Source organism: Rhinoderma darwinii, chromosome 3, assembly GCF_050947455.1.
Source record: "Rhinoderma darwinii isolate aRhiDar2 chromosome 3, aRhiDar2.hap1, whole genome shotgun sequence".
NCBI classification, from domain to species: domain Eukaryota; kingdom Metazoa; phylum Chordata; class Amphibia; order Anura; family Rhinodermatidae; genus Rhinoderma; species Rhinoderma darwinii.
The window spans coordinates 362,659,337-362,683,297 of record NC_134689.1 but is presented as its reverse complement, the minus strand read 5'-3'; the positions used below and the strand labels follow the sequence as shown (position 1 = coordinate 362,683,297).

The following is a 23,961-nucleotide window of genomic DNA, read 5'->3' as shown; positions in this document are numbered from 1 at the left end:
TCCTCAAGCGTGTCTGTTTTCCATCAATTTTCAAAAACACGACAGCGTTTAAGATAGCGGTCAGTCAAGATACTGTGAGTAATAAGTCATTTACTTCTCTCTTATTAATATATAAAGAAGCATCAGTCCAGTGGATGAAGCCAGTTGAGCACTTTTAATCAGGAACTAAAACAGCAACAGCTTAACTTTAAGAAAGAAGAAAGGTAAACACCCCAGATGGGACTTGAACCCACAATCCCTGGCTTAGGAGGCCAGTGCCTTATCCATTAGGCCACTGGGGCTGTAAACTTGCTCTGCGCCGTGGTTTTTTCTTTCCAAAGCAAGCAAACATTCACATGTGATGAGTGAGCGAGAAAGGTTTGTGTTGTACCGTTTGCTTTCCAAATCGGATAAAATCTTAACCGCATGCTTGTTTTTTTAAGAAAAGACTAGGTTCCCTTGTATTGTCGTTCTAATTGCACACTAAGAGGACATTTCTAATGCAGATGAAGGAAATCTTAATGGAGTGACAAAACCCTTTAAAAACTGAATACCTCTTAATATGTATTGGGACAAGTATCCAGTGAAGAACCTAGTCGAGCACTTTTAATCTTGAACTAAAACATGCTAATGGCTTTACTTTAAACCCTTGGTGACATCTCACATACAATTATGTTGCTGCTGCCAAGGGATTAGCGCATCGTCACATAACAGTACGTAACAGTGATGGAGCCGGCCCAGAAGCTGGGACAAGTACCCAGTGAAGAAGCCAGAAGAGCACTTATAATCTGGAACCATAACATGCCAATGGCTTTACTTTGAGACAGAGGAAAGGCAAACAATACAGATGGGCGTTAAAGCCACAATCCCTGGCTTAGGAGGCCAGTGCCTTATCCATTAGGCAACTGGGACTTGACTTTTTCTATAAGTGGTTGTTTTTCCAAAGCAATCAAACATTCACTTGTGACTGAGTGATCGAGAATGGTTTGTGTTCTACCGTTTGCTTTCTAGATCTGACAAAATCTTAACCACGTGCTTGCTTTTTGTAGACAAGGGAAAGAGGGTCCCTTGTCTTTTCATTATGATCACACACTTACAGGACTCTGCTAATAAAGATGAAGGAAAGCTTATTGGAGGGCCAAAACCTTTAAAAATACCTCTTAATATATATTGGGACAAGTATCCAGTAAAGAAGCAAGTTGAGCACTTTTAATCTGGAACTAAAACATGCCAATGGCTTTTATTTAAGAAAGAGAAAAGGCAAACACCACAGATGGGACTCACCCTTAAAAACGGTATACCTCTTCCATGTATCCCCTTCAATTATGTTTATAGATCATGGGCCATGAGTAAGTTTGCTATTCCACTGGAGGTCTAAATAAAGCACAAGAAGGCAAGAAAGGAGTGCTCCAGGTGAGGCTCGAACGCACAACCTCGGCATTGCTCAACAGTTACTGCTTTATAAGTACCGTGCGCTGACCGATTGCGCCACTGCAGCTCTTACTGATGTCTGCACGCGTGTCCGTTTTCCACCGTGTGCTGACCGATTGCACCGCGGGATGAAGTGATTCCTCAAGCGTGTCTGTTTTCCATCAATTTTCAAAAACACGACAGCGTTTAAGATAGCGGTCAGTCAAGATACTGTGAGTAATAAGTCATTTACTTCTCTCTGATTAATATATAAAGAAGCATCAGTCCAGTGGATGAAGCCAGTTGAGCACTTTTAATCAGGAACTAAAACAGCAACAGCTTAACTTTAAGAAAGATGAAAGGTAAACACCCCAGATGGGACTTGAACCCACAATCCCTGGCCTAGGAGGCCAGTGCCTTATCCATTAGGCCACTGGGGCTGTAAACTTCCTCTGCGCCGTGGTTTTTTCTTTCCAAAGCAAGCAAACATTCACATGTGATGAGTGAGCGAGAAAGGTTTGTGTTGTACCGTTTGCTTTCCAAATCGGATAAAATCTTAACCGCATGCTTGTTTTTTTAAGAAAAGACTAGGTTCCCTTGTATTGTCGTTCTAATTGCACACTAACAGGACATTTCTAATGCAGATGAAGGAAATCTTAATGGAGTGACAAAACCCTTTAAAAACTGAATACCTCTTAATATGTATTGGGACAAGTATTCAGTGAAGAACCTAGTCGAGCACTTTTAATCTTGAACTAAAACATGCTAATGGCTTTACTTTAAACCCTTGGTGACATCTCACATACAATTATGTTGCTGCTGCCAAGGGATTAGCGCATCGTCACATAACAGTACGTAACAGTGATGGAGCCGGCCCAGAAGCTGGGACAAGTACCCAGTGAAGAAGCCAGAAGAGCACCTATAATCTGGAACCATAACATGCCAATGGCTTTACTTTGAGACAGAGGAAAGGCAAACAATACAGATGGGCGTTAAAGCCACAATCCCTGGCTTAGGAGGCCAGTGCCTTATCCATTAGGCAACTGGGACTTTACTTTTTCTATAAGTGGTTGTTTTTCCAAAGCAATCAAACATTCACTTGTGACTGAGTGATCGAGAATGGTTTGTGTTCTACCGTTTGCTTTCTAGATCTGACAAAATCTTAACCACGTGCTTGCTTTTTGTAGACAAGGGAAAGAGGGTCCCTTGTCTTTTCATTATGATCACACACTTACAGGACTCTGCTAATAAAGATGAAGGAAAGCTTATTGGAGGGCCAAAACCTTTAAAAATACCTCTTAATATATATTGGGACAAGTATCCAGTAAAGAAGCAAGTTGAGCACTTTTAATCTGGAACTAAAACATGCCAATGGCTTTTATTTAAGAAAGAGAAAAGGCAAACACCACAGATGGGACTCACCCTTAAAAACGGTATACCTCTTCCATGTATCCCCTTCAATTATGTTTATAGATCATGGGCCATGAGTAAGTTTGCTATTCCACTGGAGGTCTAAATAAAGCACAAGAAGGCAAGAAAGGAGTGCTCCAGGTGAGGCTCGAACTCACAACCTCGGCATTGCTCAACAGTTACTGCTTTATGAGTACCGTGAACTGACCGATTGCGCCACTGGAGCTCTTACTGATGTCTGCACGCGTGTCAGTTTTCCACCGTGTGCTGACCGATTGCACCGCGGGATGAAGTGATTCCTCAAGCGTGTCTGTTTTCCATCAATTTTCAAAAACACGACAGCGTTTAAGATAGCGGTCAGTCAAGATACTGTGAGTAATAAGTCATTTACTTCTCTCTTATTAATATATAAAGAAGCATCAGTCCAGTGGATGAAGCCAGTTGAGCACTTTTAATCAGGAACTAAAACAGCAACAGCTTAACTTTAAGAAAGATGAAAGGTAAACACCCCAGATGGGACTTGAACCCACAATCCCTGGCCTAGGAGGCCAGTGCCTTATCCATTAGGCCACTGGGGCTGTAAACTTGCTCTGCGCCGTGGTTTTTTCTTTCCAAAGAAAGCAAACATTCACATGTGATGAGTGAGCGAGAAAGGTTTGTGTTGTACCGTTTGCTTTCCAAATCGGATAAAATCTTAACCGCATGCTTGATTTTTTAAGAAAAGACTAGGTTCCCTTGTATTGTCGTTCTAATTGCACACTAACAGGACATTTCTAATGCAGATGAAGGAAATCTTAATGGAGTGACAAAACCCTTTAAAAACTGAATACCTCTTAATATGTATTGGGACAAGTATCCAGTGAAGAACCTAGTCGAGCACTTTTAATCTTGAACTAAAACATGCTAATGGCTTTACTTTAAACCCTTGGTGACATCTCACATACAATTATGTTGCTGCTGCCAAGGGATTAGCGCATCGTCACATAACAGTACGTAACAGTGATGGAGCCGGCTCAGAAGCTGGGACAAGTACCCAGTGAAGAAGCCAGAAGAGCACTTATAATCTGGAACCATAACATGCCAATGGCTTTACTTTGAGACAGAGGAAAGGCAAACAATACAGATGGGCGTTAAAGCCACAATCCCTGGCTTAGGAGGCCAGTGCCTTATCCATTAGGCAACTGGGACTTGACTTTTTCTATAAGTGGTTGTTTTTCCAAAGCAATCAAACATTCACTTGTGACTGAGTGATCGAGAATGGTTTGTGTTCTACCGTTTGCTTTCTAGATCTGACAAAATCGTAACCACGTGCTTGCTTTTTGTAGACAAGGGAAAGAGGTTCCCTTGTCTTTTCATTATGATCACACACTTACAGGACTCTGCTAATAAAGATGAAGGAAAGCTTATTAGAGGGCCAAAACCTTTAAAAATACCTCTTAATATATATTGGGACAAGTATCCAGTAAAGAAGCAAGTTGAGCACTTTTAATCTGGAACTAAAACATGCCAATGGCTTTTATTTAAGAAAGAGAAAAGGCAAACACCACAGATGGGACTCACCCTTAAAAACGGTATACCTCTTCCATGTATCCCCTTCAATTATGTTTATAGATCATGGGCCATGAGTAAGTTTGCTATTCCACTGGAGGTCTAAATAAAGCACAAGAAGGCAAGAAAGGAGTGCTCCAGGTGAGGCTCGAACTCACAACCTCGGCATTGCTCAACAGTTACTGCTTTATAAGTACCGTGCGCTGACCGATTGCGCCACTGGAGCTCTTACTGATGTCTGCACGCGTGTCCGTTTTCCACCGTGTGCTGACCGATTGCACCGCGGGATGAAGTGATTCCTCAAGCGTGTCTGTTTTCCATCAATTTTCAAAAACACGACAGCGTTTAAGATAGCGGTCAGTCAAGATACTGTGAGTAATAAGTCATTTACTTCTCTCTTATTAATATATAAAGAAGCATCAGTCCAGTGGATGAAGCCAGTTGAGCACTTTTAATCAGGAACTAAAACAGCAACAGCTTAACTTTAAGAAAGAAGAAAGGTAAACACCCCAGATGGGACTTGAACCCACAATCCCTGGCTTAGGAGGCCAGTGCCTTATCCATTAGGCCACTGGGGCTGTAAACTTGCTCTGCGCCGTGGTTTTTTCTTTCCAAAGCAAGCAAACATTCACATGTGATGAGTGAGCGAGAAAGGTTTGTGTTGTACCGTTTGCTTTCCAAATCGGATAAAATCTTAACCGCATGCTTGTTTTTTTAAGAAAAGACTAGGTTCCCTTGTATTGTCGTTCTAATTGCACACTAACAGGACATTTCTAATGCAGATGAAGGAAATCTTAATGGAGTGACAAAACCCTTTAAAAACTGAATACCTCTTAATATGTATTGGGACAAGTATCCAGTGAAGAACCTAGTCGAGCACTTTTAATCTTGAACTAAAACATGCTAATGGCTTTACTTTAAACCCTTGGTGACATCTCACATACAATTATGTTGCTGCTGCCAAGGGATTAGCGCATCGTCACATAACAGTACGTAACAGTGATGGAGCCGGCCCAGAAGCTGGGACAAGTACCCAGTGAAGAAGCCAGAAGAGCACTTATAATCTGGAACCATAACATGCCAATGGCTTTACTTTGAGACAGAGGAAAGGCAAACAATACAGATGGGCGTTAAAGCCACAATCCCTGGCTTAGGAGGCCAGTGCCTTATCCATTAGGCAACTGGGACTTGACTTTTTCTATAAGTGGTTGTTTTTCCAAAGCAATCAAACATTCACTTGTGACTGAGTGATCGAGAATGGTTTGTGTTCTACCGTTTGCTTTCTAGATCTGACAAAATCGTAACCACGTGCTTGCTTTTTGTAGACAAGGGAAAGAGGTTCCCTTGTCTTTTCATTATGATCACACACTTACAGGACTCTGCTAATAAAGATGAAGGAAAGCTTATTAGAGGGCCAAAACCTTTAAAAATACCTCTTAATATATATTGGGACAAGTATCCAGTAAAGAAGCAAGTTGAGCACTTTTAATCTGGAACTAAAACATGCCAATGGCTTTCATTTAAGAAAGAGAAAAGGCAAACACCACAGATGGGACTCACCCTTAAAAACGGTATACCTCTTCCATGTATCCCCTTCAATTATGTTTATAGATCATGGGCCATGAGTAAGTTTGCTATTCCACTGGAGGTCTAAATAAAGCACAAGAAGGCAAGAAAGGAGTGCTCCAGGTGAGGCTCGAACTCAAAACCTCGGCATTGCTCAACAGTTACTGCTTTATAAGTACCGTGCGCTGACCGATTGCGCCACTGGAGCTCTTACTGATGTCTGCACGCATGTCCGTTTTCCACCGTGTGCTGACCGATTGCACCGCGGGATGAAGTGATTCCTCAAGCGTGTCTGTTTTCCATCAATTTTCAAAAACACGACAGCGTTTAAGATAGCGGTCAGTCAAGATACTGTGAGTAATAAGTCATTTACTTCTCTCTTATTAATATATAAAGAAGCATCAGTCCAGTGGATGAAGCCAGTTGAGCACTTTTAATCAGGAACTAAAACAGCAACAGCTTAACTTTAAGAAAGAAGAAAGGAAAACACCCCAGATGGGACTTGAACCCACAATCCCTGGCTTAGGAGGCCAGTGCCTTATCCATTAGGCCACTGGGGCTGTAAACTTGCTCTGCGCCATGGTTTTTTCTTTCCAAAGCAAGCAAACATTCACATGTGATGAGTGAGCGAGAAAGGTTTGTGTTGTACCGTTTGCTTTCCAAATCGGATAAAATCTTAACCGCATGCTTGTTTTTTTAAGAAAAGACTAGGTTCCCTTGTATTGTCGTTCTAATTGCACACTAACAGGACATTTCTAATGCAGATGAAGGAAATCTTAATGGAGTGACAAAACCCTTTAAAAACTGAATACCTCTTAATATGTATTGGGACAAGTATCCAGTGAAGAACCTAGTCGAGCACTTTTAATCTTGAACTAAAACATGCTAATGGCTTTACTTTAAACCCTTGGTGACATCTCACATACAATTATGTTGCTGCTGCCAAGGGATTAGCGCATCGTCACATAACAGTACGTAACAGTGATGGAGCCGGCCCAGAAGCTGGGACAAGTACCCAGTGAAGAAGCCAGAAGAGCACCTATAATCTGGAACCATAACATGCCAATGGCTTTACTTTGAGACAGAGGAAAGGCAAACAATACAGATGGGCGTTAAAGCCACAATCCCTGGCTTAGGAGGCCAGTGCCTTATCCATTAGGCAACTGGGACTTTACTTTTTCTATAAGTGGTTGTTTTTCCAAAGCAATCAAACATTCACTTGTGACTGAGTGATCGAGAATGGTTTGTGTTCTACCGTTTGCTTTCTAGATCTGACAAAATCTTAACCACGTGCTTGCTTTTTGTAGACAAGGGAAAGAGGGTCCCTTGTCTTTTCATTATGATCACACACTTACAGGACTCTGCTAATAAAGATGAAGGAAAGCTTATTGGAGGGCCAAAACCTTTAAAAATACCTCTTAATATATATTGGGACAAGTATCCAGTAAAGAAGCAAGTTGAGCACTTTTAATCTGGAACTAAAACATGCCAATGGCTTTTATTTAAGAAAGAGAAAAGGCAAACACCACAGATGGGACTCACCCTTAAAAACGGTATACCTCTTCCATGTATCCCCTTCAATTATGTTTATAGATCATGGGCCATGAGTAAGTTTGCTATTCCACTGGAGGTCTAAATAAAGCACAAGAAGGCAAGAAAGGAGTGCTCCAGGTGAGGCTCGAACTCACAACCTCGGCATTGCTCAACAGTTACTGCTTTATAAGTACCGTGAACTGACCGATTGCGCCACTGGAGCTCTTACTGATGTCTGCACGCGTGTCAGTTTTCCACCGTGTGCTGACCGATTGCACCGCGGGATGAAGTGATTCCTCAAGCGTGTCTGTTTTCCATCAATTTTCAAAAACACGACAGCGTTTAAGATAGCGGTCAGTCAAGATACTGTGAGTAATAAGTAATTTACTTCTCTCTTATTAATATATAAAGAAGCATCAGTCCAGTGGATGAAGCCAGTTGAGCACTTTTAATCAGGAACTAAAACAGCAACAGCTTAACTTTAAGAAAGATGAAAGGTAAACACCCCAGATGGGACTTGAACCCACAATCCCTGGCCTAGAAGGCCAGTGCCTTATCCATTAGGCCACTGGGGCTGTAAACTTGCTCTGCGCCGTGGTTTTTTCTTTCCAAAGCAAGCAAACATTCACATGTGATGAGTGAGCGAGAAAGGTTTGTGTTGTACCGTTTGCTTTCCAAATCGGATAAAATCTTAACCGCATGCTTGATTTTTTAAGAAAAGACTAGGTTCCCTTGTATTGTCGTTCTAATTGCACACTAACAGGACATTTCTAATGCAGATGAAGGAAATCTTAATGGAGTGACAAAACCCTTTAAAAACTGAATACCTCTTAATATGTATTGGGACAAGTATCCAGTGAAGAACCTAGTCGAGCACTTTTAATCTTGAACTAAAACATGCTAATGGCTTTACTTTAAACCCTTGGTGACATCTCACATACAATTATGTTGCTGCTGCCAAGGGATTAGCGCATCGTCACATAACAGTACGTAACAGTGATGGAGCCGGCTCAGAAGCTGGGACAAGTACCCAGTGAAGAAGCCAGAAGAGCACTTATAATCTGGAACCATAACATGCCAATGGCTTTACTTTGAGACAGAGGAAAGGCAAACAATACAGATGGGCGTTAAAGCCACAATCCCTGGCTTAGGAGGCCAGTGCCTTATCCATTAGGCAACTGGGACTTGACTTTTTCTATAAGTGGTTGTTTTTCCAAAGCAATCAAACATTCACTTGTGACTGAGTGATCGAGAATGGTTTGTGTTCTACCGTTTGCTTTCTAGATCTGACAAAATCTTAACCACGTGCTTGCTTTTTGTAGACAAGGGAAAGAGGGTCCCTTGTCTTTTCATTATGATCACACACTTACAGGACTCTGCTAATAAAGATGAAGGAAAGCTTATTGGAGGGCCAAAACCTTTAAAAATACCTCTTAATATATATTGGGACAAGTATCCAGTAAAGAAGCAAGTTGAGCACTTTTAATCTGGAACTAAAACATGCCAATGGCTTTTATTTAAGAAAGAGAAAAGGCAAACACCACAGATGGGACTCACCCTTAAAAACGGTATACCTCTTCCATGTATCCCCTTCAATTATGTTTATAGATCATGGGCCATGAGTAAGTTTGCTATTCCACTGGAGGTCTAAATAAAGCACAAGAAGGCAAGAAAGGAGTGCTCCAGGTGAGGCTCGAACTCACAACCTCGGCATTGCTCAACAGTTACTGCTTTATAAGTACCGTGCGCTGACCGATTGCGCCACTGGAGCTCTTACTGATGTCTGCACGCGTGTCCGTTTTCCACCGTGTGCTGACCGATTGCACCGCGGGATGAAGTGATTCCTCAAGCGTGTCTGTTTTCCATCAATTTTCAAAAACACGACAGCGTTTAAGATAGCGGTCAGTCAAGATACTGTGAGTAATAAGTCATTTACTTCTCTCTTATTAATATATAAAGAAGCATCAGTCCAGTGGATGAAGCCAGTTGAGCACTTTTAATCAGGAACTAAAACAGCAACAGCTTAACTTTAAGAAAGAAGAAAGGTAAACACCCCAGATGGGACTTGAACCCACAATCCCTGGCTTAGGAGGCCAGTGCCTTATCCATTAGGCCACTGGGGCTGTAAACTTGCTCTGCGCCGTGGTTTTTTCTTTCCAAAGCAAGCAAACATTCACATGTGATGAGTGAGCGAGAAAGGTTTGTGTTGTACCGTTTGCTTTCCAAATCGGATAAAATCTTAACCGCATGCTTGTTTTTTTAAGAAAAGACTAGGTTCCCTTGTATTGTCGTTCTAATTGCACACTAACAGGACATTTCTAATGCAGATGAAGGAAATCCTAATGGAGTGACAAAACCCTTTAAAAACTGAATACCTCTTAATATGTATTGGGACAAGTATCCAGTGAAGAACCTAGTCGAGCACTTTTAATCTTGAACTAAAACATGCTAATGGCTTTACTTTAAACCCTTGGTGACATCTCACATACAATTATGTTGCTGCTGCCAAGGGATTAGCGCATCGTCACATAACAGTACGTAACAGTGATGGAGCCGGCCCTGAAGCTGGGACAAGTACCCAGTGAAGAAACCAGAAGAGCACTTATAATCTGGAACCATAACATGCCAATGGCTTTACTTTGAGACAGAGGAAAGGCAAACAATACAGATGGGCGTTAAAGCCACAATCCCTGGCTTAGGAGGCCAGTGCCTTATCCATTAGGCAACTGGAACTTTACTTTTTCTATAAGTGGTTGTTTTTCCAAAGCAATCAAACATTCACTTGTGACTGAGTGATCGAGAATGGTTTGTGTTCTACCGTTTGCTTTCTAGATCTGACAAAATCTTAACCACGTGCTTGCTTTTTGTAGACAAGGGAAAGAGGGTCCCTTGTCTTTTCATTATGATCACACACTTACAGGACTCTGCTAATAAAGATGAAGGAAAGCTTATTGGAGGGCCAAAACCTTTAAAAATACCTCTTAATATATATTGGGACAAGTATCCAGTAAAGAAGCAAGTTGAGCACTTTTAATCTGGAACTAAAACATGCCAATGGCTTTTATTTAAGAAAGAGAAAAGGCAAACACCACAGATGGGACTCACCCTTAAAAACGGTATACCTCTTCCATGTATCCCCTTCAATTATGTTTATAGATCATGGGCCATGAGTAAGTTTGCTATTCCACTGGAGGTCTAAATAAAGCACAAGAAGGCAAGAAAGGAGTGCTCCAGGTGAGGCTCGAACTCACAACCTCGGCATTGCTCAACAGTTACTGCTTTATAAGTACCGTGAACTGACCGATTGCGCCACTGGAGCTCTTACTGATGTCTGCACGCGTGTCAGTTTTCCACCGTGTGCTGACCGATTGCACCGCGGGATGAAGTGATTCCTCAAGCGTGTCTGTTTTCCATCAATTTTCAAAAACACGACAGCGTTTAAGATAGCGGTCAGTCAAGATACTGTGAGTAATAAGTCATTTACTTCTCTCTTATTAATATATAAAGAAGCATCAGTCCAGTGGATGAAGCCAGTTGAGCACTTTTAATCAGGAACTAAAACAGCAACAGCTTAACTTTAAGAAAGATGAAAGGTAAACACCCCAGATGGGACTTGAACCCACAATCCCTGGCCTAGGAGGCCAGTGCCTTATCCATTAGGCCACTGGGGCTGTAAACTTGCTCTGCGCCGTGGTTTTTTCTTTCCAAAGCAAGCAAACATTCACATGTGATGAGTGAGCGAGAAAGGTTTGTGTTGTACCGTTTGCTTTCCAAATCGGATAAAATCTTAACCGCATGCTTGATTTTTTAAGAAAAGACTAGGTTCCCTTGTATTGTCGTTCTAATTGCACACTAACAGGACATTTCTAATGCAGATGAAGGAAATCTTAATGGAGTGACAAAACCCTTTAAAAACGGAATACCTCTTAATATGTATTGGGACAAGTATCCAGTGAAGAACCTAGTCGAGCACTTTTAATCTTGAACTAAAACATGCTAATGGCTTTACTTTAAACCCTTGGTGACATCTCACATACAATTATGTTGCTGCTGCCAAGGGATTAGCGCATCGTCACATAACAGTACGTAACAGTGATGGAGCCGGCTCAGAAGCTGGGACAAGTACCCAGTGAAGAAGCCAGAAGAGCACTTATAATCTGGAACCATAACATGCCAATGGCTTTACTTTGAGACAGAGGAAAGGCAAACAATACAGATGGGCGTTAAAGCCACAATCCCTGGCTTAGGAGGCCAGTGCCTTATCCATTAGGCAACTGGGACTTGACTTTTTCTATAAGTGGTTGTTTTTCCAAAGCAATCAAACATTCACTTGTGACTGAGTGATCGAGAATGGTTTGTGTTCTACCGTTTGCTTTCTAGATCTGACAAAATCTTAACCACGTGCTTGCTTTTTGTAGACAAGGGAAAGAGGTTCCCTTGTCTTTTCATTATGATCACACACTTACAGGACTCTGCTAATAAAGATGAAGGAAAGCTTATTAGAGGGCCAAAACCTTTAAAAATACCTCTTAATATATATTGGGACAAGTATCCAGTAAAGAAGCAAGTTGAGCACTTTTAATCTGGAACTAAAACATGCCAATGGCTTTTATTTAAGAAAGAGAAAAGGCAAACACCACAGATGGGACTCACCCTTAAAAACGGTATACCTCTTCCATGTATCCCCTTCAATTATGTTTATAGATCATGGGCCATGAGTAAGTTTGCTATTCCACTGGAGGTCTAAATAAAGCACAAGAAGGCAAGAAAGGAGTGCTCCAGGTGAGGCTCGAACTCACAACCTCGGCATTGCTCAACAGTTACTGCTTTATAAGTACCGTGAACTGACCGATTGCGCCACTGGAGCTCTTACTGATGTCTGCACGCGTGTCAGTTTTCCACCGTGTGCTGACCGATTGCACCGCGGGATGAAGTGATTCCTCAAGCGTGTCTGTTTTCCATCAATTTTCAAAAACACAACAGCGTTTAAGATAGCGGTCAGTCAAGATACTGTGAGTAATAAGTCATTTACTTCTCTCTTATTAATATATAAAGAAGCATCAGTCCAGTGGATGAAGCCAGTTGAGCACTTTTAATCAGGAACTAAAACAGCAACAGCTTAACTTTAAGAAAGATGAAAGGTAAACACCCCAGTTGGGATTTGAACCCACAATCCCTGGCCTAGGAGGCCAGTGCCTTATCCATTAGGCCACTGGGGCTGTAAACTTGCTCTGCGCCGTGGTTTTTTCTTTCCAAAGCAAGCAAACATTCACATGTGATGAGTGAGCGAGAAAGGTTTGTGTTGTACCGTTTGCTTTCCAAATCGGATAAAATCTTAACCGCATGCTTGATTTTTTAAGAAAAGACTAGGTTCCCTTGTATTGTCGTTCTAATTGCACACTAACAGGACATTTCTAATGCAGATGAAGGAAATCTTAATGGAGTGACAAAACCCTTTAAAAACTGAATACCTCTTAATATGTATTGGGACAAGTATCCAGTGAAGAACCTAGTCGAGCACTTTTAATCTTGAACTAAAACATGCTAATGGCTTTACTTTAAACCCTTGGTGACATCTCACATACAATTATGTTGCTGCTGCCAAGGGATTAGCGCATCGTCACATAACAGTACGTAACAGTGATGGAGCCGGCTCAGAAGCTGGGACAAGTACCCAGTGAAGAAGCCAGAAGAGCACTTATAATCTGGAACCATAACATGCCAATGGCTTTACTTTGAGACAGAGGAAAGGCAAACAATACAGATGGGCGTTAAAGCCACAATCCCTGGCTTAGGAGGCCAGTGCCTTATCCATTAGGCAACTGGGACTTGACTTTTTCTATAAGTGGTTGTTTTTCCAAAGCAATCAAACATTCACTTGTGACTGAGTGATCGAGAATGGTTTGTGTTCTACCGTTTGCTTTCTAGATCTGACAAAATCGTAACCACGTGCTTGCTTTTTGTAGACAAGGGAAAGAGGTTCCCTTGTCTTTTCATTATGATCACACACTTACAGGACTCTGCTAATAAAGATGAAGGAAAGCTTATTAGAGGGCCAAAACCTTTAAAAATACCTCTTAATATATATTGGGACAAGTATCCAGTAAAGAAGCAAGTTGAGCACTTTTAATCTGGAACTAAAACATGCCAATGGCTTTTATTTAAGAAAGAGAAAAGGCAAACACCACAGATGGGACTCACCCTTAAAAACGGTATACCTCTTCCATGTATCCCCTTCAATTATGTTTATAGATCATGGGCCATGAGTAAGTTTGCTATTCCACTGGAGGTCTAAATAAAGCACAAGAAGGCAAGAAAGGAGTGCTCCAGGTGAGGCTCGAACTCACAACCTCGGCATTGCTCAACAGTTACTGCTTTATAAGTACCGTGCGCTGACCGATTGCGCCACTGGAGCTCTTACTGATGTCTGCACGCGTGTCCGTTTTCCACCGTGTGCTGACCGATTGCACCGCGGGATGAAGTGATTCCTCAAGCGTGTCTGTTTTCCATCAATTTTCAAAAACACGACAGCGTTTAAGATAGCGGTCAGTCAAGATACTGTGAGTAATAAGTCATTTACTTCTCTCTTATTAATATATAAAGAAGCATCAGTCCAGTGGATGAAGCCAGTTGAGCACTTTTAATCAGGAACTAAAACAGCAACAGCTTAACTTTAAGAAAGAAGAAAGGTAAACACCCCAGATGGGACTTGAACCCACAATCCCTGGCTTAGGAGGCCAGTGCCTTATCCATTAGGCCACTGGGGCTGTAAACTTGCTCTGCACCGTGGTTTTTTCTTTCCAAAGCAAGCAAACATTCACATGTGATGAGTGAGCGAGAAAGGTTTGTGTTGTACCGTTTGCTTTCCAAATCGGATAAAATCTTAACCGCATGCTTGTTTTTTTAAGAAAAGACTAGGTTCCCTTGTATTGTCGTTCTAATTGCACACTAACAGGACATTTCTAATGCAGATGAAGGAAATCTTAATGGAGTGACAAAACCCTTTAAAAACTGAATACCTCTTAATATGTATTGGGACAAGTATCCAGTGAAGAACCTAGTCGAGCACTTTTAATCTTGAACTAAAACATGCTAATGGCTTTACTTTAAACCCTTGGTGACATCTCACATACAATTATGTTGCTGCTGCCAAGGGATTAGCGCATCGTCACATAACAGTACGTAACAGTGATGGAGCCGGCCCAGAAGCTGGGACAAGTACCCAGTGAAGAAGCCAGAAGAGCACCTATAATCTGGAACCATAACATGCCAATGGCTTTACTTTGAGACAGAGGAAAGGCAAACAATACAGATGGGCGTTAAAGCCACAATCCCTGGCTTAGGAGGCCAGTGCCTTATCCATTAGGCAACTGGGACTTTACTTTTTCTATAAGTGGTTGTTTTTCCAAAGCAATCAAACATTCACTTGTGACTGAGTGATCGAGAATGGTTTGTGTTCTACCGTTTGCTTTCTAGATCTGACAAAATCTTAACCACGTGCTTGCTTTTTGTAGACAAGGGAAAGAGGGTCCCTTGTCTTTTCATTATGATCACACACTTACAGGACTCTGCTAATAAAGATGAAGGAAAGCTTATTGGAGGGCCAAAACCTTTAAAAATACCTCTTAATATATATTGGGACAAGTATCCAGTAAAGAAGCAAGTTGAGCACTTTTAATCTGGAACTAAAACATGCCAATGGCTTTTATTTAAGAAAGAGAAAAGGCAAACACCACAGATGGGACTCACCCTTAAAAACGGTATACCTCTTCCGTGTATCCCCTTCAATTATGTTTATAGATCATGGGCCATGAGTAAGTTTGCTATTCCACTGGAGGTCTAAATAAAGCACAAGAAGGCAAGAAAGGAGTGCTCCAGGTGAGGCTCGAACTCACAACCTCGGCATTGCTCAACAGTTACTGCTTTATAAGTACCGTGAACTGACCGATTGCGCCACTGGAGCTCTTACTGATGTCTGCACGCGTGTCCGTTTTCCACCGTGTGCTGACCGATTGCACCGCGGGATGAAGTGATTCCTCAAGCGTGTCTGTTTTCCATCAATTTTCAAAAACACGACAGCGTTTAAGATAGCGGTCAGTCAAGATACTGTGAGTAATAAGTCATTTACTTCTCTCTGATTAATATATAAAGAAGCATCAGTCCAGTGGATGAAGCCAGTTGAGCACTTTTAATCAGGAACTAAAACAGCAACAGCTTAACTTTAAGAAAGATGAAAGGTAAACACCCCAGATAGGACTTGAACCCACAATCCCTGGCCTAGGAGGCCAGTGCCTTATCCATTAGGCCACTGGGGCTGTAAACTTGCTCTGCGCCGTGGTTTTTTCTTTCCAAAGCAAGCAAACATTCACATGTGATGAGTGAGCGAGAAAGGTTTGTGTTGTACCGTTTGCTTTCCAAATCGGATAAAATCTTAACCGCATGCTTGATTTTTTAAGAAAAGACTAGGTTCCCTTGTATTGTCGTTCTAATTGCACACTAACAGGACATTTCTAATGCAGATGAAGGAAATCTTAATGGAGTGACAAAACCCTTTAAAAACTGAATACCTCTTAATATGTATTGGGACAAGTATCCAGTGAAGAACCTAGTCGAGCACTTTTAATCTTGAACTAAAACATGCTAATGGCTTTACTTTAAACCCTTGGTGACATCTCACATACAATTATGTTGCTGCTGCCAAGGGATTAGCGCATCGTCACATAACAGTACGTAACAGTGATGGAGCCGGCTCAGAAGCTGGGACAAGTACCCAGTGAAGAAGCCAGAAGAGCACTTATAATCTGGAACCATAACATGCCAATGGCTTTACTTTGAGACAGAGGAAAGGCAAACAATACAGATGGGCGTTAAAGCCACAATCCCTGGCTTAGGAGGCCAGTGCCTTATCCATTAGGCAACTGGGACTTGACTTGTTCTATAAGTGGTTGTTTTTCCAAAGCAATCAAACATTCACTTGTGACTGAGTGATCAAGAATGGTTTGTGTTCTACCGTTTGCTTTCTAGATCTGACAAAATCTTAACCACGTGCTTGCTTTTTGTAGACAAAGGAAAGAGGGTCCCTTGTCTTTTCATTATGATCACACACTTACAGGACTCTGCTAATAAAGATGAAGGAAAGCTTATTGGAGGGCCAAAACCTTTAAAAATACCTCTTAATATATATTGGGACAAGTATCCAGTAAAGAAGCAAGTTGAGCACTTTTAATCTGGAACTAAAACATGCCAATGGCTTTTATTTAAGAAAGAGAAAAGGCAAACACCACAGATGGGACTCACCCTTAAAAACGGTATACCTCTTCCATGTATCCCCTTCAATTATGTTTATAGATCATGGGCCATGAGTAAGTTTGCTATTCCACTGGAGGTCTAAATAAAGCACAAGAAGGCAAGAAAGGAGTGCTCCAGGTGAGGCTCGAACTCACAACCTCGGCATTGCTCAACAGTTACTGCTTTATAAGTACCGTGAACTGACCGATTGCGCCACTGGAGCTCTTACTGATGTCTGCACGCGTGTCAGTTTTCCACCGTGTGCTGACCGATTGCACCGCGGGATGAAGTGATTCCTCAAGCGTGTCTGTTTTCCATCAATTTTCAAAAACACGACAGCGTTTAAGATAGCGGTCAGTCAAGATACTGTGAGTAATAAGTCATTTACTTCTCTCTTATTAATATATAAAGAAGCATCAGTCCAGTGGATGAAGCCAGTTGAGCACTTTTAATCAGGAACTAAAACAGCAACAGCTTAACTTTAAGAAAGATGAAAGGTAAACACCCCAGATGGGACTTGAACCCACAATCCCTGGCTTAGGAGGCCAGTGCCTTATCCATTAGGCCACTGGGGCTGTAAATTTGCTCTGCGCCGTGGTTTTTTCTTTCCAAAGCAAGCAAACATTCACATGTGATGAGTGAGCGAGAAAGGTTTGTGTTGTACCGTTTGCTTTCCAAATCGGATAAAATCTTAACCGCATGCTTGTTTTTTTAAGAAAAGACTAGGTTCCCTTGTATTGTCGTTCTAATTGCACACTAACAGGACATTTCTAATGCAGATGAAGGAAATCTTAATGGAGTGACAAAACCCTTTAAAAACTGAATACCTCTTAATATGTATTGAGATAAGTATCCAGTGAAGAACCTAGTCGAGCACTTTTAATCTTGAACTAAAACATGCTAATGGCTTTACTTTAAACCCTTGGTGACATCTCACATACAATTATGTTGCTGCTGCCAAGGGATTAGCGCATCGTCACATAACAGTACGTAACAGTGATGGAGCCGGCCCAGAAGCTGGGACAAGTACCCAGTGAAGAAGCCAGAAGAGCACTTATAATCTGGAACCATAACATGCCAATGGCTTTACTTTGAGACAGAGGAAAGGCAAACAATACAGATGGGCGTTAAAGCCACAATCCCTGGCTTAGGAGGCCAGTGCCTTATCCATTAGGCAACTGGGACTTTACTTTTTCTATAAGTGGTTGTTTTTCCAAAGCAATCAAACATTCACTTGTGACTGAGTGATCGAGAATGGTTTGTGTTCTACCGTTTGCTTTCTAGATCTGACAAAATCTTAACCACGTGATTGCTTTTTGTAGACAAGGGAAAGAGGGTCCCTTGTCTTTTCATTATGATCACACACTTACAGGACTCTGCTAATAAAGATGAAGGAAAGCTTATTGGAGGGCCAAAACCTTTAAAAATACCTCTTAATATATATTGGGACAAGTATCCAGTAAAGAAGCAAGTTGAGCACTTTTAATCTGGAACTAAAACATGCCAATGGCTTTTATTTAAGAAAGAGAAAAGGCAAACACCACAGATGGGACTCACCCTTAAAAACGGTATACCTCTTCCATGTATCCCCTTCAATTATGTTTATAGATCATGGGCCATGAGTAAGTTTGCTATTCCACTGGAGGTCTAAATAAAGCACAAGAAGGCAAGAAAGGAGTGCTCCAGGTGAGGCTCGAACTCACAACCTCGGCATTGCTCAACAGTTACTGCTTTATAAGTACCGTGAACTGACCGATTGCGCCACTGGAGCTCTTACTGAAGTCTGCACGCGTGTCAGTTTTCCACCGTGTGCTGACCGATTGCACCGCGGGATGAAGTGATTCCTCAAGCGTGTCTGTTTTCCATCAATTTTCAAAAACACGACAGCGTTTAAGATAGCGGTCAGTCAAGATACTGTGAGTAATAAGTCATTTACTTCTCTCTTATTAATATATAAAGAAGCATCAGTCCAGTGGATGAAGCCAGTTGAGCACTTTTAATCAGGAACTAAAACAGCAACAGCTTAACTTTAAGAAAGATGAAAGGTAAACACCCCAGATGGGACTTGAACCCACAATCCCTGGCTTAGGAGGCCAGTGCCTTATCCATTAGGCCACTGGGGCTGTAAATTTGCTCTGCGCCGTGGTTTTTTCTTTCCAAAGCAAGCAAACATTCACATGTGATGAGTGAGCGAGAAAGGTTTGTGTTGTACCGTTTGCTTTCCAAATCGGATAAAATCTTAACCGCATGCTTGATTTTTTAAGAAAAGACTAGGTTCCCTTGTATTGTCGTTCTAATTGCACACTAACAGGACATTTCTAATGCAGATGAAGGAAATCTTAATGGAGTGACAAAACCCTTTAAAAACTGAATACCTCTTAATATGTATTGGGACAAGTATCCAGTGAAGAACCTAGTCGAGCACTTTTAATCTTGAACTAAAACATGCTAATGGCTTTACTTTAAACCCTTGGTGACATCTCACATACAATTATGTTGCTGCTGCCAAGGGATTAGCGCATCGTCACATAACAGTACGTAACAGTGATGGAGCCGGCTCAGAAGCTGGGACAAGTACCCAGTGAAGAAGCCAGAAGAGCACTTATAATCTGGAACCATAACATGCCAATGGCTTTACTTTGAGACAGAGGAAAGGCAAACAATACAGATGGGCGTTAAAGCCACAATCCCTGGCTTAGGAGGCCAGTGCCTTATCCATTAGGCAACTGGGACTTGACTTGTTCTATAAGTGGTTGTTTTTCCAAAGCAATCAAACATTCACTTGTGACTGAGTGATCAAGAATGGTTTGTGTTCTACCGTTTGCTTTCTAGATCTGACAAAATCTTAACCACGTGCTTGCTTTTTGTAGACAAAGGAAAGAGGGTCCCTTGTCTTTTCATTATGATCACACACTTACAGGACTCTGCTAATAAAGATGAAGGAAAGCTTATTGGAGGGCCAAAACCTTTAAAAATACCTCTTAATATATATTGGGACAAGTATCCAGTAAAGAAGCAAGTTGAGCACTTTTAATCTGGAACTAAAACATGCCAATGGCTTTTATTTAAGAAAGAGAAAAGGCAAACACCACAGATGGGACTCACCCTTAAAAACGGTATACCTCTTCCATGTATCCCCTTCAATTATGTTTATAGATCATGGGCCATGAGTAAGTTTGCTATTCCACTGGAGGTCTAAATAAAGCACAAGAAGGCAAGAAAGGAGTGCTCCAGGTGAGGCTCGAACTCACAACCTCGGCATTGCTCAACAGTTACTGCTTTATAAGTACCGTGAACTGACCGATTGCGCCACTGGAGCTCTTACTGATGTCTGCACGCGTGTCAGTTTTCCACCGTGTGCTGACCGATTGCACCGCGGGATGAAGTGATTCCTCAAGCGTGTCTGTTTTCCATCAATTTTCAAAAACACGACAGCGTTTAAGATAGCGGTCAGTCAAGATACTGTGAGTAATAAGTCATTTACTTCTCTCTTATTAATATATAAAGAAGCATCAGTCCAGTGGATGAAGCCAGTTGAGCACTTTTAATCAGGAACTAAAACAGCAACAGCTTAACTTTAAGAAAGATGAAAGGTAAACACCCCAGATGGGACTTGAACCCACAATCCCTGGCTTAGGAGGCCAGTGCCTTATCCATTAGGCCACTGGGGCTGTAAATTTGCTCTGCGCCGTGGTTTTTTCTTTCCAAAGCAAGCAAACATTCACATGTGATGAGTGAGCGAGAAAGGTTTGTGTTGTACCGTTTGCTTTCCAAATCGGATAAAATCTTAACCGCATGCTTGTTTTTTTAAGAAAAGACTAGGTTCCCTTGTATTGTCGTTCTAATTGCACACTAACAGGACATTTCTAATGCAGATGAAGGAAATCTTAATGGAGTGACAAAACCCTTTAAAAACTGAATACCTCTTAATATGTATTGAGATAAGTATCCAGTGAAGAACCTAGTCGAGCACTTTTAATCTTGAACTAAAACATGCTAATGGCTTTACTTTAAACCCTTGGTGACATCTCACATACAATTATGTTGCTGCTGCCAAGGGATTAGCGCATCGTCACATAACAGTACGTAACAGTGATGGAGCCGGCCCAGAAGCTGGGACAAGTACCCAGTGAAGAAGCCAGAAGAGCACTTATAATCTGGAACCATAACATGCCAATGGCTTTACTTTGAGACAGAGGAAAGGCAAACAATACAGATGGGCGTTAAAGCCACAATCCCTGGCTTAGGAGGCCAGTGCCTTATCCATTAGGCAACTGGGACTTTACTTTTTCTATAAGTGGTTGTTTTTCCAAAGCAATCAAACATTCACTTGTGACTGAGTGATCGAGAATGGTTTGTGTTCTACCGTTTGCTTTCTAGATCTGACAAAATCTTAACCACGTGATTGCTTTTTGTAGACAAGGGAAAGAGGGTCCCTTGTCTTTTCATTATGATCACACACTTACAGGACTCTGCTAATAAAGATGAAGGAAAGCTTATTGGAGGGCCAAAACCTTTAAAAATACCTCTTAATATATATTGGGACAAGTATCCAGTAAAGAAGCAAGTTGAGCACTTTTAATCTGGAACTAAAACATGCCAATGGCTTTTATTTAAGAAAGAGAAAAGGCAAACACCACAGATGGGACTCACCCTTAAAAACGGTATACCTCTTCCATGTATCCCCTTCAATTATGTTTATAGATCATGGGCCATGAGTAAGTTTGCTATTCCACTGGAGGTCTAAATAAAGCACAAGAAGGCAAGAAAGGAGTGCTCCAGGTGAGGCTCGAACTCACAACCTCGGCATTGCTCAACAGTTACTGCTTTATAAGTACCGTGAACTGACCGATTGCGCCACTGGAGCTCTTACTGAAGTCTGCACGCGTGTCAGTTTTCCACCGTGTGCTGACCGATTGCACCGCGGGATGAAGTGATTCCTCAAGCGTGTCTGTTTTCCATCAATTTTCAAAAACACGACAGCGTTTAAGATAGCGGTCAGTCAAGATACTGTGAGTAATAAGTCATTTACTTCTCTCTGATTAATATATAATGAAGCATCAGTCCAGTGGATGAAGCCAGTTGAGCACTTTTAATCAGGAACTAAAACAGCAACAGCTTAACTTTAAGAAAGATGAAAGGTAAACACCCCAGATGGGACTTGAACCCACAATCCCTGGCCTAGGAGGCCAGTGCCTTATCCATTAGGCCACTGGGGCTGTAAACTTGCTCTGCGCCGTGGTTTTTTCTTTCCAAAGCAAGCAAACATTCACATGTGATGAGTGAGCGAGAAAGGTTTGTGTTGTACCGTTTGCTTTCCAAATCGGATAAAATCTTAACCGCATGCTTGATTTTTTAAGAAAAGACTAGGTTCCCTTGTATTGTGGTTCTAATTGCACACTAACAGGACATTTCTAATGCAGATGAAGGAAATCTTAATGGAGTGACAAAACCCTTTAAAAACTGAATACCTCTTAATATGTATTGGGACAAGTATCCAGTGAAGAACCTAGTCGAGCACTTTTAATCTTGAACTAAAACATGCTAATGGCTTTACTTTAAACCCTTGGTGACATCTCACATACAATTATGTTGCTGCTGCCAAGGGATTAGCGCATTGTCACATAACAGTACGTAACAGTGATGGAGCCGGCTCAGAAGCTGGGACAAGTACCCAGTGAAGAAGCCAGAAGAGCACTTATAATCTGGAACCATAACATGCCAATGGCTTTACTTTGAGACAGAGGAAAGGCAAACAATACAGATGGGCGTTAAAGCCACAATCCCTGGCTTAGGAGGCCAGTGCCTTATCCATTAGGCAACTGGGGCTTGACTTTTTCTATAAGTGGTTGTTTTTTCAAAGCAATCAAACATTCACTTGTGACTGAGTGATCGAGAATGGTTTGTGTTCTACCGTTTGCTTTCTAGATCTGACAAAATCTTAACCACGTGCTTGCTTTTTGTAGACAAGGGAAAGAGGGTCCCTTGTCTTTTCATTATGATCACACACTTACAGGACTCTGCTAATAAAGATGAAGGAAAGCTTATTGGAGGGCCAAAACCTTTAAAAATACCTCTTAATATATATTGGGACAAGTATCCAGTAAAGAAGCAAGTTGAGCACTTTTAATCTGGAACTAAAACATGCCAATGGCTTTTATTTAAGAAATAGAAAAGGCAAACACCACAGATGGGACTCACCCTTTAAAACGGTATACCTCTTCCATGTATCCCCTTCAATTATGTTTATAGATCATGGGCCATGAGTAAGTTTGCTATTCCACTGGAGGTCTAAATAAAGCACAAGAAGGCAAGAAAGGAGTGCTCCAGGTGAGGCTCGAACTCACAACCTCGGCATTGCTCAACAGTTACTGCTTTATAAGTACCGTGCGCTGACCGATTGCGCCACTGGAGCTCTTACTAATGTCTGCACGCGTGTCCGTTTTCCACCGTGTGCTGACCGATTGCACCGCGGGATGAAGTGATTCCTCAAGCGTGTCTGTTTTCCATCAATTTTCAAAAACACGACAGCGTTTAAGATAGCGGTCAGTCAAGATACTGTGAGTAATAAGTCATTTACTTCTCTCTTATTAATATATAAAGAAGCATCAGTCCAGTGGATGAAGCCAGTTGAGCACTTTTAATCAGGAACTAAAACAGCAACAGCTTAACTTTAAGAAAGATGAAAGGTAAACACCCCAGATAGGACTTGAACCCACAATCCCTGGCCTAGGAGGCCAGTGCCTTATCCATTAGGCCACTGGGGCTGTAAACTTGCTCTGCGCCGTGGTTTTTTCTTTCCAAAGCAAGCAAACATTCACATGTGATGAGTGAGCGAGAAAGGTTTGTGTTGTACCGTTTGCTTTCCAAATCGGATAAAATCTTAACCGCATGCTTGATTTTTTAAGAAAAGACTAGGTTCCCTTGTATTGTCGTTCTAATTGCACACTAACAGGACATTTCTAATGCAGATGAAGGAAATCTTAATGGAGTGACAAAACCCTTTAAAAACTGAATACCTCTTAATATGTATTGGGACAAGTATCCAGTGAAGAACCTAGTCGAGCACTTTTAATCTTGAACTAAAACATGCTAATGGCTTTACTTTAAACCCTTGGTGACATCTCACATACAATTATGTTGCTGCTGCCAAGGGATTAGCGCATCGTCACATAACAGTACGTAACAGTGATGGAGCCGGCTCAGAAGCTGGGACAAGTACCCAGT

At 41.6% G+C, this 23,961-nt stretch overlaps 27 non-coding genes across 27 annotated transcripts; all 27 read right to left on the bottom strand.

Annotated features, from left to right (window-relative positions):
- Positions 1-208: 208 nt before the first annotated feature.
- TRNAR-CCU (transfer RNA arginine (anticodon CCU)) lies at positions 209-281 on the bottom strand. The gene has a single exon. It is a non-coding gene; the product is annotated as a tRNA-Arg (tRNA).
- A 1,103-nt stretch (positions 282-1,384) lies between these two features.
- On the bottom strand, positions 1,385-1,477 carry TRNAI-UAU (transfer RNA isoleucine (anticodon UAU)). Its single transcript is given in 2 exon segments — positions 1,385-1,420; positions 1,440-1,477. It is a non-coding gene; the product is annotated as a tRNA-Ile (tRNA).
- A 279-nt stretch (positions 1,478-1,756) lies between these two features.
- Positions 1,757-1,829, bottom strand: TRNAR-CCU (transfer RNA arginine (anticodon CCU)). The gene has a single exon. It is a non-coding gene; the product is annotated as a tRNA-Arg (tRNA).
- A 1,475-nt stretch (positions 1,830-3,304) lies between these two features.
- Positions 3,305-3,377, bottom strand: TRNAR-CCU (transfer RNA arginine (anticodon CCU)). The gene has a single exon. It is a non-coding gene; the product is annotated as a tRNA-Arg (tRNA).
- Positions 3,378-4,480: 1,103 nt separating this feature from the next.
- TRNAI-UAU (transfer RNA isoleucine (anticodon UAU)) lies at positions 4,481-4,573 on the bottom strand. Its single transcript is given in 2 exon segments — positions 4,481-4,516; positions 4,536-4,573. It is a non-coding gene; the product is annotated as a tRNA-Ile (tRNA).
- Positions 4,574-4,852: 279 nt separating this feature from the next.
- TRNAR-CCU (transfer RNA arginine (anticodon CCU)) lies at positions 4,853-4,925 on the bottom strand. The gene has a single exon. It is a non-coding gene; the product is annotated as a tRNA-Arg (tRNA).
- A 1,103-nt stretch (positions 4,926-6,028) lies between these two features.
- TRNAI-UAU (transfer RNA isoleucine (anticodon UAU)) lies at positions 6,029-6,121 on the bottom strand. The gene is given in 2 exon segments: positions 6,029-6,064; positions 6,084-6,121. It is a non-coding gene; the product is annotated as a tRNA-Ile (tRNA).
- Positions 6,122-6,400: 279 nt separating this feature from the next.
- TRNAR-CCU (transfer RNA arginine (anticodon CCU)) lies at positions 6,401-6,473 on the bottom strand. The gene has a single exon. It is a non-coding gene; the product is annotated as a tRNA-Arg (tRNA).
- Positions 6,474-7,576: 1,103 nt separating this feature from the next.
- On the bottom strand, positions 7,577-7,669 carry TRNAI-UAU (transfer RNA isoleucine (anticodon UAU)). The gene is given in 2 exon segments: positions 7,577-7,612; positions 7,632-7,669. It is a non-coding gene; the product is annotated as a tRNA-Ile (tRNA).
- Positions 7,670-7,948: 279 nt separating this feature from the next.
- TRNAR-UCU (transfer RNA arginine (anticodon UCU)) lies at positions 7,949-8,021 on the bottom strand. The gene has a single exon. It is a non-coding gene; the product is annotated as a tRNA-Arg (tRNA).
- Positions 8,022-9,124: 1,103 nt separating this feature from the next.
- Positions 9,125-9,217, bottom strand: TRNAI-UAU (transfer RNA isoleucine (anticodon UAU)). Its single transcript is given in 2 exon segments — positions 9,125-9,160; positions 9,180-9,217. It is a non-coding gene; the product is annotated as a tRNA-Ile (tRNA).
- A 279-nt stretch (positions 9,218-9,496) lies between these two features.
- On the bottom strand, positions 9,497-9,569 carry TRNAR-CCU (transfer RNA arginine (anticodon CCU)). The gene has a single exon. It is a non-coding gene; the product is annotated as a tRNA-Arg (tRNA).
- A 1,103-nt stretch (positions 9,570-10,672) lies between these two features.
- TRNAI-UAU (transfer RNA isoleucine (anticodon UAU)) lies at positions 10,673-10,765 on the bottom strand. Its single transcript is given in 2 exon segments — positions 10,673-10,708; positions 10,728-10,765. It is a non-coding gene; the product is annotated as a tRNA-Ile (tRNA).
- A 279-nt stretch (positions 10,766-11,044) lies between these two features.
- Positions 11,045-11,117, bottom strand: TRNAR-CCU (transfer RNA arginine (anticodon CCU)). Its single transcript has one exon. It is a non-coding gene; the product is annotated as a tRNA-Arg (tRNA).
- A 1,103-nt stretch (positions 11,118-12,220) lies between these two features.
- TRNAI-UAU (transfer RNA isoleucine (anticodon UAU)) lies at positions 12,221-12,313 on the bottom strand. The gene is given in 2 exon segments: positions 12,221-12,256; positions 12,276-12,313. It is a non-coding gene; the product is annotated as a tRNA-Ile (tRNA).
- Positions 12,314-13,768: 1,455 nt separating this feature from the next.
- Positions 13,769-13,861, bottom strand: TRNAI-UAU (transfer RNA isoleucine (anticodon UAU)). Its single transcript is given in 2 exon segments — positions 13,769-13,804; positions 13,824-13,861. It is a non-coding gene; the product is annotated as a tRNA-Ile (tRNA).
- Positions 13,862-14,140: 279 nt separating this feature from the next.
- On the bottom strand, positions 14,141-14,213 carry TRNAR-CCU (transfer RNA arginine (anticodon CCU)). Its single transcript has one exon. It is a non-coding gene; the product is annotated as a tRNA-Arg (tRNA).
- Positions 14,214-15,316: 1,103 nt separating this feature from the next.
- On the bottom strand, positions 15,317-15,409 carry TRNAI-UAU (transfer RNA isoleucine (anticodon UAU)). Its single transcript is given in 2 exon segments — positions 15,317-15,352; positions 15,372-15,409. It is a non-coding gene; the product is annotated as a tRNA-Ile (tRNA).
- A 1,455-nt stretch (positions 15,410-16,864) lies between these two features.
- On the bottom strand, positions 16,865-16,957 carry TRNAI-UAU (transfer RNA isoleucine (anticodon UAU)). The gene is given in 2 exon segments: positions 16,865-16,900; positions 16,920-16,957. It is a non-coding gene; the product is annotated as a tRNA-Ile (tRNA).
- Positions 16,958-17,236: 279 nt separating this feature from the next.
- Positions 17,237-17,309, bottom strand: TRNAR-CCU (transfer RNA arginine (anticodon CCU)). Its single transcript has one exon. It is a non-coding gene; the product is annotated as a tRNA-Arg (tRNA).
- Positions 17,310-18,412: 1,103 nt separating this feature from the next.
- TRNAI-UAU (transfer RNA isoleucine (anticodon UAU)) lies at positions 18,413-18,505 on the bottom strand. Its single transcript is given in 2 exon segments — positions 18,413-18,448; positions 18,468-18,505. It is a non-coding gene; the product is annotated as a tRNA-Ile (tRNA).
- Positions 18,506-18,784: 279 nt separating this feature from the next.
- Positions 18,785-18,857, bottom strand: TRNAR-CCU (transfer RNA arginine (anticodon CCU)). Its single transcript has one exon. It is a non-coding gene; the product is annotated as a tRNA-Arg (tRNA).
- Positions 18,858-19,960: 1,103 nt separating this feature from the next.
- TRNAI-UAU (transfer RNA isoleucine (anticodon UAU)) lies at positions 19,961-20,053 on the bottom strand. Its single transcript is given in 2 exon segments — positions 19,961-19,996; positions 20,016-20,053. It is a non-coding gene; the product is annotated as a tRNA-Ile (tRNA).
- Positions 20,054-20,332: 279 nt separating this feature from the next.
- TRNAR-CCU (transfer RNA arginine (anticodon CCU)) lies at positions 20,333-20,405 on the bottom strand. Its single transcript has one exon. It is a non-coding gene; the product is annotated as a tRNA-Arg (tRNA).
- A 1,103-nt stretch (positions 20,406-21,508) lies between these two features.
- On the bottom strand, positions 21,509-21,601 carry TRNAI-UAU (transfer RNA isoleucine (anticodon UAU)). The gene is given in 2 exon segments: positions 21,509-21,544; positions 21,564-21,601. It is a non-coding gene; the product is annotated as a tRNA-Ile (tRNA).
- A 279-nt stretch (positions 21,602-21,880) lies between these two features.
- Positions 21,881-21,953, bottom strand: TRNAR-CCU (transfer RNA arginine (anticodon CCU)). Its single transcript has one exon. It is a non-coding gene; the product is annotated as a tRNA-Arg (tRNA).
- Positions 21,954-23,056: 1,103 nt separating this feature from the next.
- TRNAI-UAU (transfer RNA isoleucine (anticodon UAU)) lies at positions 23,057-23,149 on the bottom strand. The gene is given in 2 exon segments: positions 23,057-23,092; positions 23,112-23,149. It is a non-coding gene; the product is annotated as a tRNA-Ile (tRNA).
- Between the last annotated feature and the right edge of the window lie 812 nt (positions 23,150-23,961).